The sequence below is a fragment of the Eucalyptus grandis genome, chromosome 6, assembly GCF_016545825.1.
Source record: "Eucalyptus grandis isolate ANBG69807.140 chromosome 6, ASM1654582v1, whole genome shotgun sequence".
Taxonomy (NCBI): domain Eukaryota; kingdom Viridiplantae; phylum Streptophyta; class Magnoliopsida; order Myrtales; family Myrtaceae; genus Eucalyptus; species Eucalyptus grandis.
The window spans coordinates 31,030,368-31,046,155 of record NC_052617.1 but is presented as its reverse complement, the minus strand read 5'-3'; the positions used below and the strand labels follow the sequence as shown (position 1 = coordinate 31,046,155).

Sequence of the window (15,788 nt, the reverse complement as noted above, 5' to 3'; positions counted from 1 at the left end):
CCTCTTCATGATTGAACCATGTGTTCCTCAATCAATTTACGAGCCAGACCCAAAAAAGCTTGTTAGACACTTTAACGGTGATGGACATCTTGTCCATTACTACAAAGACAACTATGGTCATTGTTTTTGGGATCCTTTTTGTCAATGTTCCTATTGTACAAAATCCCCTGACGAGGTAGATCTTTTTACAAAATCTCCACCTTGAAGGAAAAAGCCAAAGGATAAGGTGTACCAAAGGTACTTAAACGGAGATCCATCCGTTGATACTCTTGGTGAGTGTGATAAATACCAGTTCATGGTCTCCTATGCACCACCTCCACCACCAGAGTACAGTACTACATCCCAAGCCTTACCAAATCCACCAAAAACACCCCCACCATCTCCTCCTCGAAAAAAACAAGCTCTCTCTCCATTTTATAAGCCAATCCTCAAATGGGCTAAGAAATATTCTTACCCACTTGAAACTCCACTAGAAGCACCACCCACTTCTTCCATCGCCGTGTTCCAAGAAACTGACTTTCCCCATCTTGCCAGAGAAAGTTCTAAACTCTCGTTCTCGACTTCAGAGGAATTTATTGATCCACATGGCAGATACCGCCATGTTCCTAAGATTCCAACTCCCACTAATGTGGATGAACATGGGAGACAGAGAAAGACTCCAGCTGCTGAAGCTGTTCTAAATTGGCAATCAGAGACTCTGTTGGCACAAAACAATGCCTTTAAAGCAATTGATTCCAAGATTGGAAATGTGTAACAAGATCTCCGAAGGTATGATGAAAGCACCAAAAAGATACTTTCTGAGTTCCAGAATAGGCTTCATGCCTTGGAATCAAGATAGCATCTTGGGTATCATTATCTTGAAAGTCCAAAGCCAGAAATTGAAAAGCTTAAGAGGCAGATCCAACTTCTTGAAGAAGGAAGGTTTAGACCTTTCGATCCATTGGCACCTTATGTTAGAACCGGGTATTTACCTCCACTGCCACAGACATCTATTTTTGCACTATTCCAGAAGATCCCTACAAAAGAGAACCCGACATGGCAGAAATACAAAATCATCTCAAGGCCCTACAGAAGGACAAAGGAAAAGAAAAAATACCGCCTACAGAATCAAGTTCGATTGTTATAAGAGAAAGATCTTATCAGATGATGTTATCCAACCCATTAGAATCCTTTCTAAAGGATTTGGGTACTCAGGAACCTGAACCTGCTACTCAACAACCTGATCCTATCATTCCAGAAAAGCAGATTTTGTTCCCAGTTGAACACACTACTACTGAGACTGAATCAGATTCAGTATCTCTTTCCTCTTCTTCATCTTTCTCCATTCCTATAGTTGACTCTCTCCCCATTGCACCAGTAACTTCATCAATATTCATGCCTAACCCTCCTGATGATGAAATGGAATCAAACTATTCTGAGCCAGAAAATGTTCAGACAAACAATTCTGCTCAGCATGTGTCCATAGCATCAAAACAGGTCTTCACTATCGATGACATTCCTTATCATAAATGGCCACAAAGACTTGAAGACTTTCATACTTGGTTGAATACTCAGTCCATCACCAACCATGATATAAATGATGTCCTTTATAACTTTGTTACAAGGTTCACGGGCAGCCTCAAACTTTGGTGGCAATCAATTTCTGAACGGGACCAGATTCATTTCCTGATGTCACCAAATTTCAGCCATGCCATCACTCTCTTATATCATGTCTTTGTGGGAAAACCCGCTGATCTCATAGAGATGAAAAGAAGAGAATTTTTCGAAAGAAAATGCTGCTCCCTCCAGAAGAAGCATCTTGATAAGCATTATCGAGTGATGCTTCAACTTTTTTACCAAATTGGCGCAGATCCAAATTTAAAGCATGTTCTCCTTACTTCCATCCCTAAGGAACTATCCCAGATGGTGGAAAGATCCTTTTTCGGAAAACAAAGGAGAGTACAAGATATTCCCTTGGGAGAAATACAACAAGAAGTCCATCTGTGCCTGGAAGAATTATGCTTAAAGCGTCAGATGGTCCGTACATACATCACAGATGACAAACGCCTTGAATCAGGTTGCTCTCGCCAGAAGTTAAAAATCAAATGCTCCAAGCAAGACTGTGGTGGTACTTATGGTAAGTACTCTCGGAAAAAGAAACATTACAAGAAGGTTTGGATAAACAAATCCAAACATGGTTCCAAGCATTTCCGGAAAAAGAAGAAATGGCGATACCTACGCAAAAGGAAGGATCGCACAAGCCACAAGAAATCAAACCGTTGCTACATCTGTAACCAGAAAGGACATTTTGCCAAAAATTGTCCACAAGCAAGAAAATGTCAGAATCGTCTAATTCATCACATTGAAAATGAAACAGGTATTTCTCTTGAAAATGATGATATTGAATCCTTATTCTCTGCTGACGAAAAACCATCTGAACAAACACTTTGTGTCATTCCCTCTTACCAAACTTCCAGTGAGACTGAGTCAGACTTAGAGTCTGAAGATATTTTTCATATATCATTCTCATCTCCAGAACCTAACTTTGACATATTTTCAAGTCAAACTCACTGTCCCCATTTCCCTGTAAAAATCCTCACCTCAAAGTTTGCCAAACCCATCACTGTTATCGCCCTCATTGACACAAGAGCAAGTTGTTCAATATTGGACACTAAGGTTCTTCCTGAAGAATTCTGGACTCCTTACATCCGATATTTCAATTCTGCCTTAGGAGATACCTTCTCCACAAATGTCAGAACTACTCCCGTAACAGTCAAGTTCTTTCCTCAGTGTTCTATAACCACAAAAATCTTTGGATCAAGCCTTCCCAATAAAGACCTGATAATTGGGTGGGATATTATGACTCAAATCTCTCAACTCCGTATCATTCCTGGAAAAGGTCTTAAATATAAAGACCAATTCTCTGAGTTCGTCAATATTCAGAGGATTTTTCCATTCAGATGAGTCTATTAGATCCAATCATGCAAAAGTTATTAGAATCTTGTTCGGAATCCCATTCAGAATTTGCTCAGAAATGTTCCCATCCTTTATGGAAAAATCCAGAGTTCTTTGTTCGTCTTCCCTTTAAGAAGAATGAAGATATAAATCTAACTAAGGTGAGTCACATGGGAATGAAGCCAGAACATTTGGCTTTAGCTCAAAGGGAATGCTCAGAATTATTGCAACAAGGCTTTATTGAAATTTCTGATTCTCAATGGGCTTGTGAAGCCTTTTACGTCAATAAGCGTTCTGAGCAAAACAAGGGAAAAATGAGATTGGTAATCAACTATCAACCTCTCAACCTTTTTCTCCAAGATGATAAATTCCCTTTACCATCCAGAGACTCTCTCTTTGCTGGTTTAACCAAGGCCCATATCTATTCCAAATTCGATCTCAAAGCTGGATTTTGGCAATTGGGCATCCATCCTGAAGATAGATCCAAGACAGGATTCTGTATCCCAAACCAGCACTTCCAGTGGAAAGTACTTCCTTTTGGCTTAAAGGTAGCACCATCCCTTTTCCAAAAGGCCATGTGCCGTATTTTCCAACCAATCTTATCAAGTGCAGCCGTATACATTGACGACATTCTGCTCTACAGTCTTGACGAGCAGTCACACTGCCAACTCCTTGAGCAATTCGCAGAGATCGTCAAAAAGCATGGCATTATGCTTTCTCAAAGGAAAATGAATATTGCTCAAACAGAGATTGAATTTCTTGGTATGCACCTCAACAAAGGTACGTACTACCCAGGGCCACATATTGCTAAAGAATTATTGAAATTTCCTGAATATAACTTCACTACAAAACAAGTTCAGCAATATCTTGGGATAATAAATTATCTCAGGGATTTTATCCCAAACATTGCAAAGCTTCTTATTCCTTTGCAATCCATGCTAAAGAAGAATCCCCCACCTTGGGGAAAAACCCAGACTAAAGCAGTTGCTGAGCTTAAGGAGATTATGTAGAATCTCCCACCATTGCAAATACCATCAACAGGAAAAAGAATTCTTTAAACTGATGCCAGTGATGACTACTAGGCAGCCATCCTGTTCGAAGAAATTGATGGTAAGAGACACATTTGTGCTCATAAAAGTGGAAAGTTTTCTCCAACTGAAATGCATTACCATTCCACTTTCAAATAAATCCTAGCAGTAAAAAATGGAATCAAAAAGTTTGAGTTTCATCTTATCGGCCATCACTTCCTGGTAGAATTAGACATGGTATCTTTCCCTCAGATGACCAAGTTTAAACAGAAGCAGATTCCAAATTCCCAACTGCTTCAATGGGCTGAATGGTTCTCAAAATACTCATTTGAAACCAAACATATTCCTGGAAAGAAGAATGTGCTTGCTGACTTCTTATCAAGGCCAAAAGCACTAGCCGAAATCAACATGTACATCAAGAGGCCTACTTTCCATATGCTCAATCATGGAGTGAAATATAAGATTGAGAAGATCAAAGATTTGCAAAGCTGGAAATATCCCTAGGAGATTATTCAGCAAATCCAAAATGACAGCCTTGCTGAGAACTTGGAAAATCTCATGTGGCAAAGCCACACAGACCTATTCAGATTCAATTGAGATTCGCTTCTTTATCCTTTCATTCATCCATTCATTCATCCTCTTATTTGGAAGGAAGACGATTTCCCTGAACAGCTCAAGACGTTATTGTGGTACTTAACCAATAAGTACTTGATAGCCATTGAAATTCCAACCAGAATGTTCATTGCCAACCTCACTAGGATATTCTTACTTAGAAGAAATGTTGAAAAAGAAAGTGATAAGAATCTCTTAGATTTTCTTAACTGGTTCCATTCTCCTACTTACTGGAAACAACTCTTGGAAAGGGAATTGAGAACCATGACACAGAATCCTCGAAGTCCATACCATCCGTTTTTCGACGTCCATGGCATTTTTTCACAAACAATGGAAGAATCATTAACGCCCCACAGGAAATAGGAACCACATCCTATAAACCTCACTTAGACAGCCGAGAAGCACAGATTCACAAATCTTATCCAAGATCTGTTAGATTTTGTGAACACGAATACCGAGAACTCCAGAGAATCATGTGCTAGGAAAACAAAACCATTCCCGAAAATGTTTGGAATAATGTACCCACTACGTGGGATCATTATGACCTAGCACCAAAAGCTAAGGAAGCACTTGGACAATACAGACAAGCTACATTGTCCCAAGAGCATGAAATGACAAGTGAAGATGACATTATCCAATCCACCAAGGACCTCTATGCACGCTTTGGAGGCCCTCTGTCCCAGGATCCCTACGAATAGGGACATTCGTCCTTATTCCAAAGTATGAACACATCTTTCTATGCACAGCCATCGAACTAACCTTAGCCAAGAATTCCTACCGACACTTAAGAAAATGAAAATACAAACTGGGCTGAAGAAAAAGCATCACATTGGGCTCATGAAGAAGCATCCTTATCACAAAGACTGAACCAAATCCTTTCACCTGAAGACCTTGAAGCCTTGAACAGAAATATGAGGCACATCTCCTAGAAGACAGCTCAGATGACTCAGTCTGTAGCTACAATGCTCGTGATGGACGAGACCGTTGAATCCGTACAATTTCACTGTAGCAAGTCACTGTTCACTTTTACTGTAACACTAGGCTAAGGAAGGTACTGTTCACAGTACAGTTACTGTTCATAGTGTGCAAATAATTCCCTCCCGGAAATTTCCGGTGCCTCTGTTTGTATCTGGATCCATGAGCTTAGTCCTTGTTCGTTTGTGACCTCTAATCGTCTATAAAAGGTGAGGAGGATGTATTGTGTTGGGCAAAGTTCCTGAAAGTAAAGTGTGTGCTTGGTGAAAAACCTCTCAATGGCTTTCTAAATCTCTCTTCTTCACCAGCCTGGTAGGATCCTCTAAAAAATGCAGCTTAGGTAGGTTAGAAACGATTTTATCCTGGAATCTTTGGGTATCGATAGGCTTTGAACTAAAGGGCTGAGTGATTTTCTGCTAAAAGGCTGTCCCTGAAGGGCTTGAACGGGAGTTGTTCGCCCACTGTGGGATGCATACCTGCAGGAAATTTACTCTTCTTCCCTGGTTCTAAGTCTAGGTCCATTCAATGGAAAATGCTCACATATGGGCAAATCGACTTTTTCAATATTGCCCAACAATCGCTCTTTGGCTAGTCTATTCATACGTTGTTGGCCAATATGACCAAATCTAGCATACCACACATTCACATCATTATCATATAAATTAGGAGACGTGAAAAGGGAATAACAAATATTGACATTACCATAGTCAACATTTAATACAATAAAATCATCTAAAAAATAACCACAACCATAGTAGTTTATATCCAAATACAAATCCACACCACTATTATGAAAGTTCATATTAAAACCAAGCTTAACCAACACTAAAGTAGATACTAAATTTCGACGAATCTCTAAAGCATATAAAACATAATGTAGGAACAAAAGGCATCCTCATCACACATGTTCAATTAGCAGGTGCCAATCCCTTTTACTTTGGCTCTGGAGTTATTTCCTACATAGATCCACTTAGTTCCAGTCGATACTCGTCGAAATTCCACGAATGATTCTCTATCCTTTGCTACATGGTCTGTTGCTCCCGAATCTACAGTCCACAAAGGATTAGATTCAGCGAAGAATACAGAACTTGACACAAAAACAAAGTTCTCAAGAGTACAAGAGGTGTCTACCTTCTTTGGCTCACGACAGTCATAAGCATAGTGACCCTTCTGGTCACAGTTATAACATTTCACCCTTGAAATTCTCTTCACTTGAGAACGTTTTTCTCTCTTATGTTTGTTAACTCTTAGTTTCTTGCAAGAATGATTTGATTCCTTGCTTTTCTACCCATTGAATAAATCAATGCGCTTGCACTTAGAGCTCGAAGTCCCTTCTGAGCTGGAAGCAGCACAATATATATCTATTCCCACTCAAATGCCTTGAGGCGATCCTCTGCTAGCTCAAGGTAGCACATAGCATCTTTAAATTCTTCCATAACATGATTAAAAGCTTTTAGTGCTTCTTGCTTTTCAAGCACATATTGAATTTTCATTTTCAATATTTCATAATTCTCGCCGTTCAATTTGTCTTCTTTGTTCAAATCAGCAATTATGTTCTTAGTTGTTGAAGCCATCAATCTAAACATATTAGACACATATGCACGAATTATTAATGTCTATCATTTATGCATCCACTTTGCACAGACCCATCATATTAATGAATAATTTCAAGGTTTCAGAATAAAAAAGTCACTAAGTTTCCAATCATCATTCAAAAATCATAACTTAAAATTATCGCTAATATAATCTTCTATACAAAATAAGTTCAGTAAAGTCACTAAACTTTCTTGAACTTCCCACAAAGAATTGTAAATTAACATACTAATTTACAACAATAGATAACATTGAACTTTCAATAATTAAACATGTCAATTACACTAAGTAATATATTTAGAGGAAAAACATCAACATAGAAAGAGATATTTACACCTAAAATATCTCAAACTAATCTAAGAAAAAATAATTTTGGAAAGTCTCTTCTAATCTCTTAATAAAATTCTTTGAGAATATTGAAGGCACATTGGCTAATAATGGAAAAACCTTTGGAGAGCTCTCATACCATCTCCAAGGCGCATTCACTTTGCGCCATGTGGCACTCAGCCCAAGGATTGAAATTTTGGTTAACTCGATCTTATAGTACTCTCTTACAAAAGCTACTACAAGCCTCCTATAATCTGGGACCACGTTGACCTCCCATAAGCAATCTAACACTGCTTGCCATTTAGGTGGAAGAGTGTTCATTAAAGCCGGCACCTTCTTAAAATCCGGCATAGGATAACCATGCAAGATGATTTCTTGTATCATCTTATTGACCTTGACCACATGTAATACTACATCACCGTCATTCCACCGATAATTAGCTAACTCTATCATTAGCCCTTTAAGTCTTGCATTTTCTTCGTCCGTTCTCGGAAATGCAAGCATTTGTGCATAACGCATCATAGTTCCTACAACAAATGTAGAACAAAAATGGACTACTTATAATCCATAATGAACAAAGTAGAAAATACATAACTTTCCTCTTTCTTTCTTTTTTTTCCACCGGTCAACGGTGGTCAATGTCGATCAATGGTGGTCAACACAAGTCAACGATGGTCAATGATAGTCAACGGGTCAACGGTCAATGGTCAGACAGGTCGAGGTCAACGAGTCAACGGGTTGGAGTCAATTGGGTTGGGTCACACGAATCGAGTTGGGTCGAACCAACCGACCTAGCACGTGCCATGTGTGTGCGTGGCTAACGTCACGATGACATTAGCTGGTGCATGCCGCGCAGGCACTAGCAACCATGCGCGTGTGTCGCACGCGCCCGTGTGTCGCACGCGCCTGTGACCGAAATGGCGCGTGCATCGCACTCGCCCAAGGGGGATCGAATCGTCGATTCCTTACGGCCGTGCGTGGCGGCGCGTCCTACGGTGATCCACCACTCAATTTCTCGTATCGACGAGAGCTTCAACCCTACGCTATCAGAAACGAACTTCGATTTACAGAAAATCCAAAAACGAGGGGGGAACAGTACAAGTGTCGGGATTTTCCATCCCCGACTGACCGACGGTGGTGTTTCATGCAAATTCAATCAAAAGCAATTCATAAACATGAAAAAGGGATCGAAAAACATGAAGTATGGCTCTAATACCAATGTTGGGAAAAACGTATTCCCTAAAACCGAATCCAATATTCAATCGAACCCCTAAAATGAACACGGAAGACGAGCCCGGGAAGCACATGCATCACCGATCAAAAGTATATACGGAGTCGAACGTACATTGTCTTTCACAGATTAAACACCAATGTTGAACTTTGAGGAAGAATTATGATCCCGTTCTACCAATGAGCGTACTGTTGCTTTAAGGGGGAGAAAACTTTGTTTTTGGAAGCATACTATTCTTACATTCTTTTTGGAGGGGGAGAGCACTTCATCTGAAAAGCATACGTCCTTTTTTGGAGTGTTGTTACTGAGAGAGACGTATTCCCTCTCTATCTAAAATGCTACTTCAAACAACATAATCCTTCGTACCCAAACAACACAATCTTTCATAATGTAACCGTTCCTCCATGGGCCCTTAACTTGCGGGCCGGGTTCTTAGGCCCAACATGGGCGGACGGGCCTACTTAGGCCCATCAACACATAGAAAAAACCATCAAGACTTAAGATATTGCTTTGGAAGATAAATTTAGCGGCAATTGATAAATCCATTCAAATGCGGAGATAATATTTTAAAGGATTTGAAGAACCCTTGAATGTCACCCCAATATTGGGGTGTGAAATTTCTGTTGTGAACCGTATTAGAGTCCATAGTTGAGTGACGGGGATGAAGCAATTGATATAGCACATTTTCGAATTGACTTTCACTTTTTATTTCTTGTTTAGTTTAAATTTTACTACTCATGCAATTTGACTTTTTTTTAGACAGAAAACACACACACAAAAAAAAAACTCTTACCAAATATAAATTATAGCACATAAATTCGCATATAATTATTTTATAATATATTTTGAAATCTGAATATTTATCCGGGAAGTTAGGAAGATGCTTTCGGTTTTTGATTTAGCAAAAACAAACAAGGCAGGCAATTGTGTCTTGACTTAAGTAATTGAGGAGGGAATTAGGGTCTGAATAGATATATCAATGGACTTGGACTTCGGCTTGAGCTCCCTCTAAGTGATCCAGTTGATAAGGTTTTGAAATTCCGGCTGTGTCATAGCTGATTGAATACCCTGCTTGGGCCTAAAAGTTAAATAAGTCCTCTCTTCACTTATCTTTAGGCGCGCATATGTTACTTTCAACCTGCCATGTAACATATCCTTTGAATCCTACTAAGTTGAAGCAACTTCGATTATTTTTAAGCATCACTTACCAATTAATGAAGAAGCTAACATAATCTCACCCCGTTACAAAGAGGTGATCAATCTAAGAATTCATGAGGTGAAAATCCTGTTCACAGCAGGAACACCTTGAAAAGTCTCAGCTTCAGCTTCTTTCGTCCGAAGTTATTCTAAAACGAGCAAGCCAACGTTTGCACCAGAAGGATTTCGCCTTCTTCTTACATAGATTTTTCTTTCTTTCTGAGACATGTTACATTGACTCCTCACACATCATTTAGAGACTCCATATGTATTAGAAGCCAAAGACGATGCAACAAAACCATTGCCCGGGATTAAAATCCACTTCACTCTCTACCGTGATTTCTTCTAGTTCGAAGCAGTCACCTTCTCGACTTTAGCATTGCTTGCATCGGACGGAGCTTACGCATAGTTAGGCCATCCATATTGACATTCTCTAGCTCATCGTCTTTAACTCGCCATTCGAACTCCTGCACTAATCTGCCGATCACTGTGCAATAAACCAAGATGACCTGGCATGCTCCGGCAATGCCCTCTTCCCTGCTCCAAATGACATCATCTTGTGCAACTCCGCAAGGTCGTACTTCTCATCAAGAAATCTCTTCGGCATCCATTTTCAGGATCCTCCCGTTGTTGTTTGTCCATGTTACACCCTTTAACGTTTATGGCAATCTACAGAAACCACAAACATGGCATGGAATGTAACATCATCTTTCAGTTCAAGACATTGTATGACTAAGGAAATAAGAATGCATATAAGTACTACTGATTTAACCTGGCTTCCAGCTGGAAGAAAATAACCTCCTAATTGAGTATCTTCATGCGCATAGAGCAAGGGGAGTGCCGGCATAGGACTATACTTCCTCAGGGTTTCATGGAATACAGCCACAAGATACGGAAGCTGCAACAAGTGGTCCTCCTTACTCTTTTTGAGCCACACACTTCTTCAATCTCTTCATAGAGCCGATTCCGTACTGGAAACTGAAGTGGTTTAAAAGAACGCCTACAAATGTATGATCAAAGGGGGCTAATTAGATATGAACCTGCCACTTTGCATCTTTAGCGAGCTCATCCAGGGCCCACTCTGTTAGAACCATAGTGCTACCCCCGCTCTCAATGATCGCCTCCCTAAGCAAAATGGCATTTTGTTCCTCGGAGAGTGTCATCCCTTCGGATATGAAGAAATCTAAATAAGCATCCAATTCCTGCTTCAGACAACTATATGAGTTGAGAAACAACTATAAGTGGTTCTTGAAAGACTATGTTGCTGCATCACTAGGAAAATACTAGTACCTCTCCTGAAGCAATCCGCTGTTTTTGCTCCCTGATCATGGCCTTCATTACCATGTTCCTGTGCCACTGCCTGGATCTTCTTTTCCCATTGCTTATCGATATCCATCTCAAATAATGAAAAAAATCTCTCCAATCCACATCTATTGCACCTGCGATTATGTCTGTCACCAAGACCTTGTTTATCTCCTTCTAGGACATGTCTTCGAGTTTGTCTATGTAGACAGATTTCACTTCTCTTCCCAGAACCTGCAGTGGAATCAATAATTTTTCACTGCTCCTAGCCTGGTCCAGTTTTGTTCATGCATTACTTGGGAAAAGTTAGAGGTAGTTTACTTGTTTGAGTGCTAATATGAAGTTCTGCTTCTCGAAGACTTCCTTGAAATTGACAGCTTCAAGGGGGCCGCTGTTCACATGAGAATGTAGTTCTCTGGAGAGATTTTCTATCATGGTGTCCCAATGGCAACGCAGTCTTTTCTGTGCAGAAGATGGTTTAGGAGTTAGTTCAACTGACGGCTCATACTTCTTTCCATTTTTACTAGGCCCAACAACTATGGTATAGTTAAACTTCACATTCGAGTTAATAGTGATTCTTTTTCTTTGCGAAACTATCCACTTTTCCCCCTATTTTTATTTCTCAAATCAATGTTGCTCAATGATCTGGAAAACTATTTCCAAGTTCTCTTCATCTGCTATTGCTGGTTGGGGACTAAGATGCCTAAATCTTGCTTTAAAGTTGTAAATACACGAACACTACACTTGCACAAACATGTGCAAGTGCAAATACACAGTATCTTTCAATTAGTGTGCCTGCGCGTTTGCACCCAAAACACTCGCAAGAATGTATCACTTTACCATTTCGTAGAACTCATGGTAGTTGTTAGAGTTATTTATCTTTCCTAATTGATTCTAATTAATTTTATTTGATATTGTAATATTTTATCACTTTAGATAGTTGTTTAGAAGAACTTAAAAATAGACTCTTCTATCATCAGTATTACACACATAGAAATATATCGAAATTCTCTCATCCACTTTATTCCATTGTAATTCTATCATGGTATCAGAGCAAGTTTTTGTCTGAGGAAGGGGTTACCGTGTAATAGCAACATTGTCACAACTGCGTCAGTATCCATCACTCACCAAACCATTGTCCTTGATTGCTACCCAGATAGTTTCGTTGCTTGTTTCGAAAATCAAACACTATCATCAGACTTGTTTGTCTCAAATGAGTCAGACCTTGAAAATTCATCACCAACCGACTTGGAGAGAGCCGCACATGCCACCACGCACACCACATCATCGGTCCACCAATGCCGTCAACTTTTTTGAAGTCAATACTTAGACCCTTCAGTAGAAAACCACCACAAATAGGTTCTACATTCTCCGACAAGTCCAAAACAGCAATGGACGTCGTCAAAAAGTTGCCCATGCGCCCTCACGTGCCACTCATACCTTCTACACGTGAGATCCAAGCGCCACAGCCTCGCACGTGATATATCGCGTCCATCAAGTAGTGATGTCATCCTTTACATCACTGACACATCAACGCCACGTCATCCTATCATTGCGACCACTAACTTCCGCCGCTTGACCACAGTTGACTGATGTTGACTGTTGCTGATCGACATTGACCCAACAGGTTCGACCTATTTCTGACCGGTTCTTAGGGTTTCTAATCGATTTAGTTTGATTTTGATCGGTTCTCGCTGTTTTCAAAATGGTTCGGCTAGATTCCGATCAATTCGCTTGATTTTTCGACCGATTCTTAGGGTTTTCCAACCGATTCAACCTATTTCTGATTGGTTCTCAGGATTTTTTGATTGGTTCGGCTCAATTATGACTGGTTTTGCTTGAATTCGACCGTCTTTTGGCATTTCCAAATTTGTTCTTAAGGTATTTCGACATCATCAATTTATTTTCTACCTTATTTTATCAATATCAACTTTGCAAATATCGGTTTTCTTCTAATTCATTATAGAATCTGCTGAGTTTACTATATCATGGACAAATTAGAAGTTTCAATGCCCCTTTAGACCACCCTGAATTGATCAAATTATATTTTATAGGCTCAAGAAATATCAAGTTTTCTAAGGGGACATAAACTTTGGCGTTATGTCACTAGAAGTATTCGCGAGCCTATTCAGGCCATTGAAGAGGATGATGATACATTTGCCTAACGTTTGGAGGAGTGGGAGTGTAACATCCTCAATTCCAAGCCATGAGAATAAGGTATGGGGGTCAATAATGGGAATCAATGACATAAGCCTTGGATAGACCAAGGCATGGCAAGTTCAGCCATGGACCTAGTCCACCCGACCGAGACCCAGTTATGGCAAATAACCAAGACCAACCATGAAGTTTATTTTAAGACATTCAATAGGTCAATTCCAATTGAAAATGGTAATGGACAAGTTTAAGAAGGCTACCGACTTAGTCGCATTCATTTGGTTAAAGTTTAGTAAATTTTGGCATGAACCTCGGTTCTCATAGAACCATCGATTGTGTACAAATATGAATGACTTCTCCAATTAGGCAACACCCTATAGAATATTAGGTAATTGGGGGTTCAATAATCAATTAATGTAGAGATAAATCATTAGACAAGTGTCAAGAGGTAATTGGGGGTTCAAGAATCTTCCATAAACTTTGACCATGGTCTATCCTTATCCATTATATGCCACATGTCAATTGCAGGGGGGAGAGAAAACTTGCTTCTCAAGTAGCTTGGCAAAAATATAGACACTCATTTAAGGGCTTTGGACATTAGTTCATTAATGACTTTGATGAATCATTAACTTAGGTGTCCTCTAGAATATTAGGTAAATCTTAGGGCATGATAGCCTAGATTATAGCTTTGATGAACAAGGCAAGAGCCAACCAATTGAAAGAGGACATTTGGTATATAAAGGGGCTTAGGTGTCCCTTAGGCACATTAGGCAATAACTAACCTAAAGTGAGCCTTGGAGGATAAGCAAATAGGTGGACCAATCATAATTAAACACAAATAAGTATAGGCGCCAATTAAGGAGACTAGATAAGCCAACTCATATCTTAGGCTTATTCATGAGTTTGCATAAAAATCTAAGAGGAAGAGGCCAATAAATAGGAGAAGGCATCCTCATATTTTAAGGGTTAGCCATTCTCTCATTTTCTCTCCCTTTCTCTCATTTCTTTCACGCCTTCCTCACCAAGTCGCTATGGGAGCCGTTCGGTCACCAAAGGAGAGTTTTGAAGCTACGTCCAAAAAGTTGTAAGTAGACTTTCCTAACTCTTCGATAGGGTGATGTACTACGTTTATCGATTTTAGGATCTTATCATCATTTGCTTGGATTGGCTTGTATTGTTATGCTTGTTATGTTTCTATTGCTCGTTATTGCATTAAGTAAGTTCATGATCCCTCACAAATGTCAAGCACACCCGGATGTCAAAGAAATGTCTCGATGAGTATTGACAATGCCAAAGCCTGAGCGAATGGTTCCAAGTCAAGATCACGAGCCCGAATCATATCCGGCATGAGTTTGATTTATTAAGACATCAGAGTCATTCATTAATTTACCTTGCATGGCACGCATTTGAGCCTTCCATTTGGTTAAAAGTTTAAACATAAAATGAATCAGTTGATACTTGAAATGCATGGACACACGATGGGCTTATATGTCGACGTTGGGGGATGCCGGGCCATTGCCTAGGGTAAAGTCCTGAATGCTATTCTGATATTGAGATCGTAGACGATGCTAGCCCGGGTGAGGCCAATGCCTAGGGGTCGCCCTAGATGCCATCTTGATAATGAGATCAATATGATGCCAGTTGCCAAGGGGGACCGATTCCTACTTGTTACCGAAAGAGTCGATTAATTTCGACTAATATGATACTTAAAATGAAAAATGAAAGTCCATGTGTGACGCTTGAGTTGATGCTTGCAAAAGCTGGGTTCATTTTGATATGTGTTGCCGAGTCTTTGCATCAATTTGAGCATATGTTGCATCGGGTCACTTAGTGCTTGAACGGGTCTTATGTGATGCAAGCATTTCTCTTAGTAACCAAAATGATTGTAGGCTGCGAATTTTTAGAAAGCTTGTTCTTATGGACTAACTTCTTGTCTTTGATGCTTGAAAGTATATAGAAAATTGAGAGCCTTTCATATGCATAAACAAGGCAGGGCATGAACCTTGCTATTGATTTGCCATCGACAAGTGGGTGGTAATCTTGTATTTAAGGATCGATGGCAAGATGTCCTCCTATAGGAGAATCATGGATTTCTACTTGCTGAGTCATCAGCTCACTTTTGTTGTTTTCACCATTTCTGGTGTGGGATGGGTGAACTAATCCTACCATCCATCCATCCCAGTCTTCTGATTGATATGGTTACTACCATGACAGACATAATAGACTTAGAAGGGAACGTCACTTACCGGAAGTATACTACCATTGTATGGGTCCAAGAAGGGATAAATACCTTGGTTCCTCATGTGTACAAGGCTTGGTGCCTCATTTTTGATGGGGATGTTTTAGGTCCCATTGAAGGCCTCATCCCTCTGGTGGATCCTATAGGAGCATCGTAAAAGAAAGGGCCTAGGATGGGGGCCTTTTTTGGAGGACGC

The 15,788-nt window shown here is 39.9% G+C and overlaps 1 pseudogene; it reads right to left on the bottom strand.

Annotated features, from left to right (window-relative positions):
- Positions 1-450: 450 nt before the first annotated feature.
- On the bottom strand, positions 451-11,241 carry LOC104451877 (annotated as a pseudogene).
- Between the last annotated feature and the right edge of the window lie 4,547 nt (positions 11,242-15,788).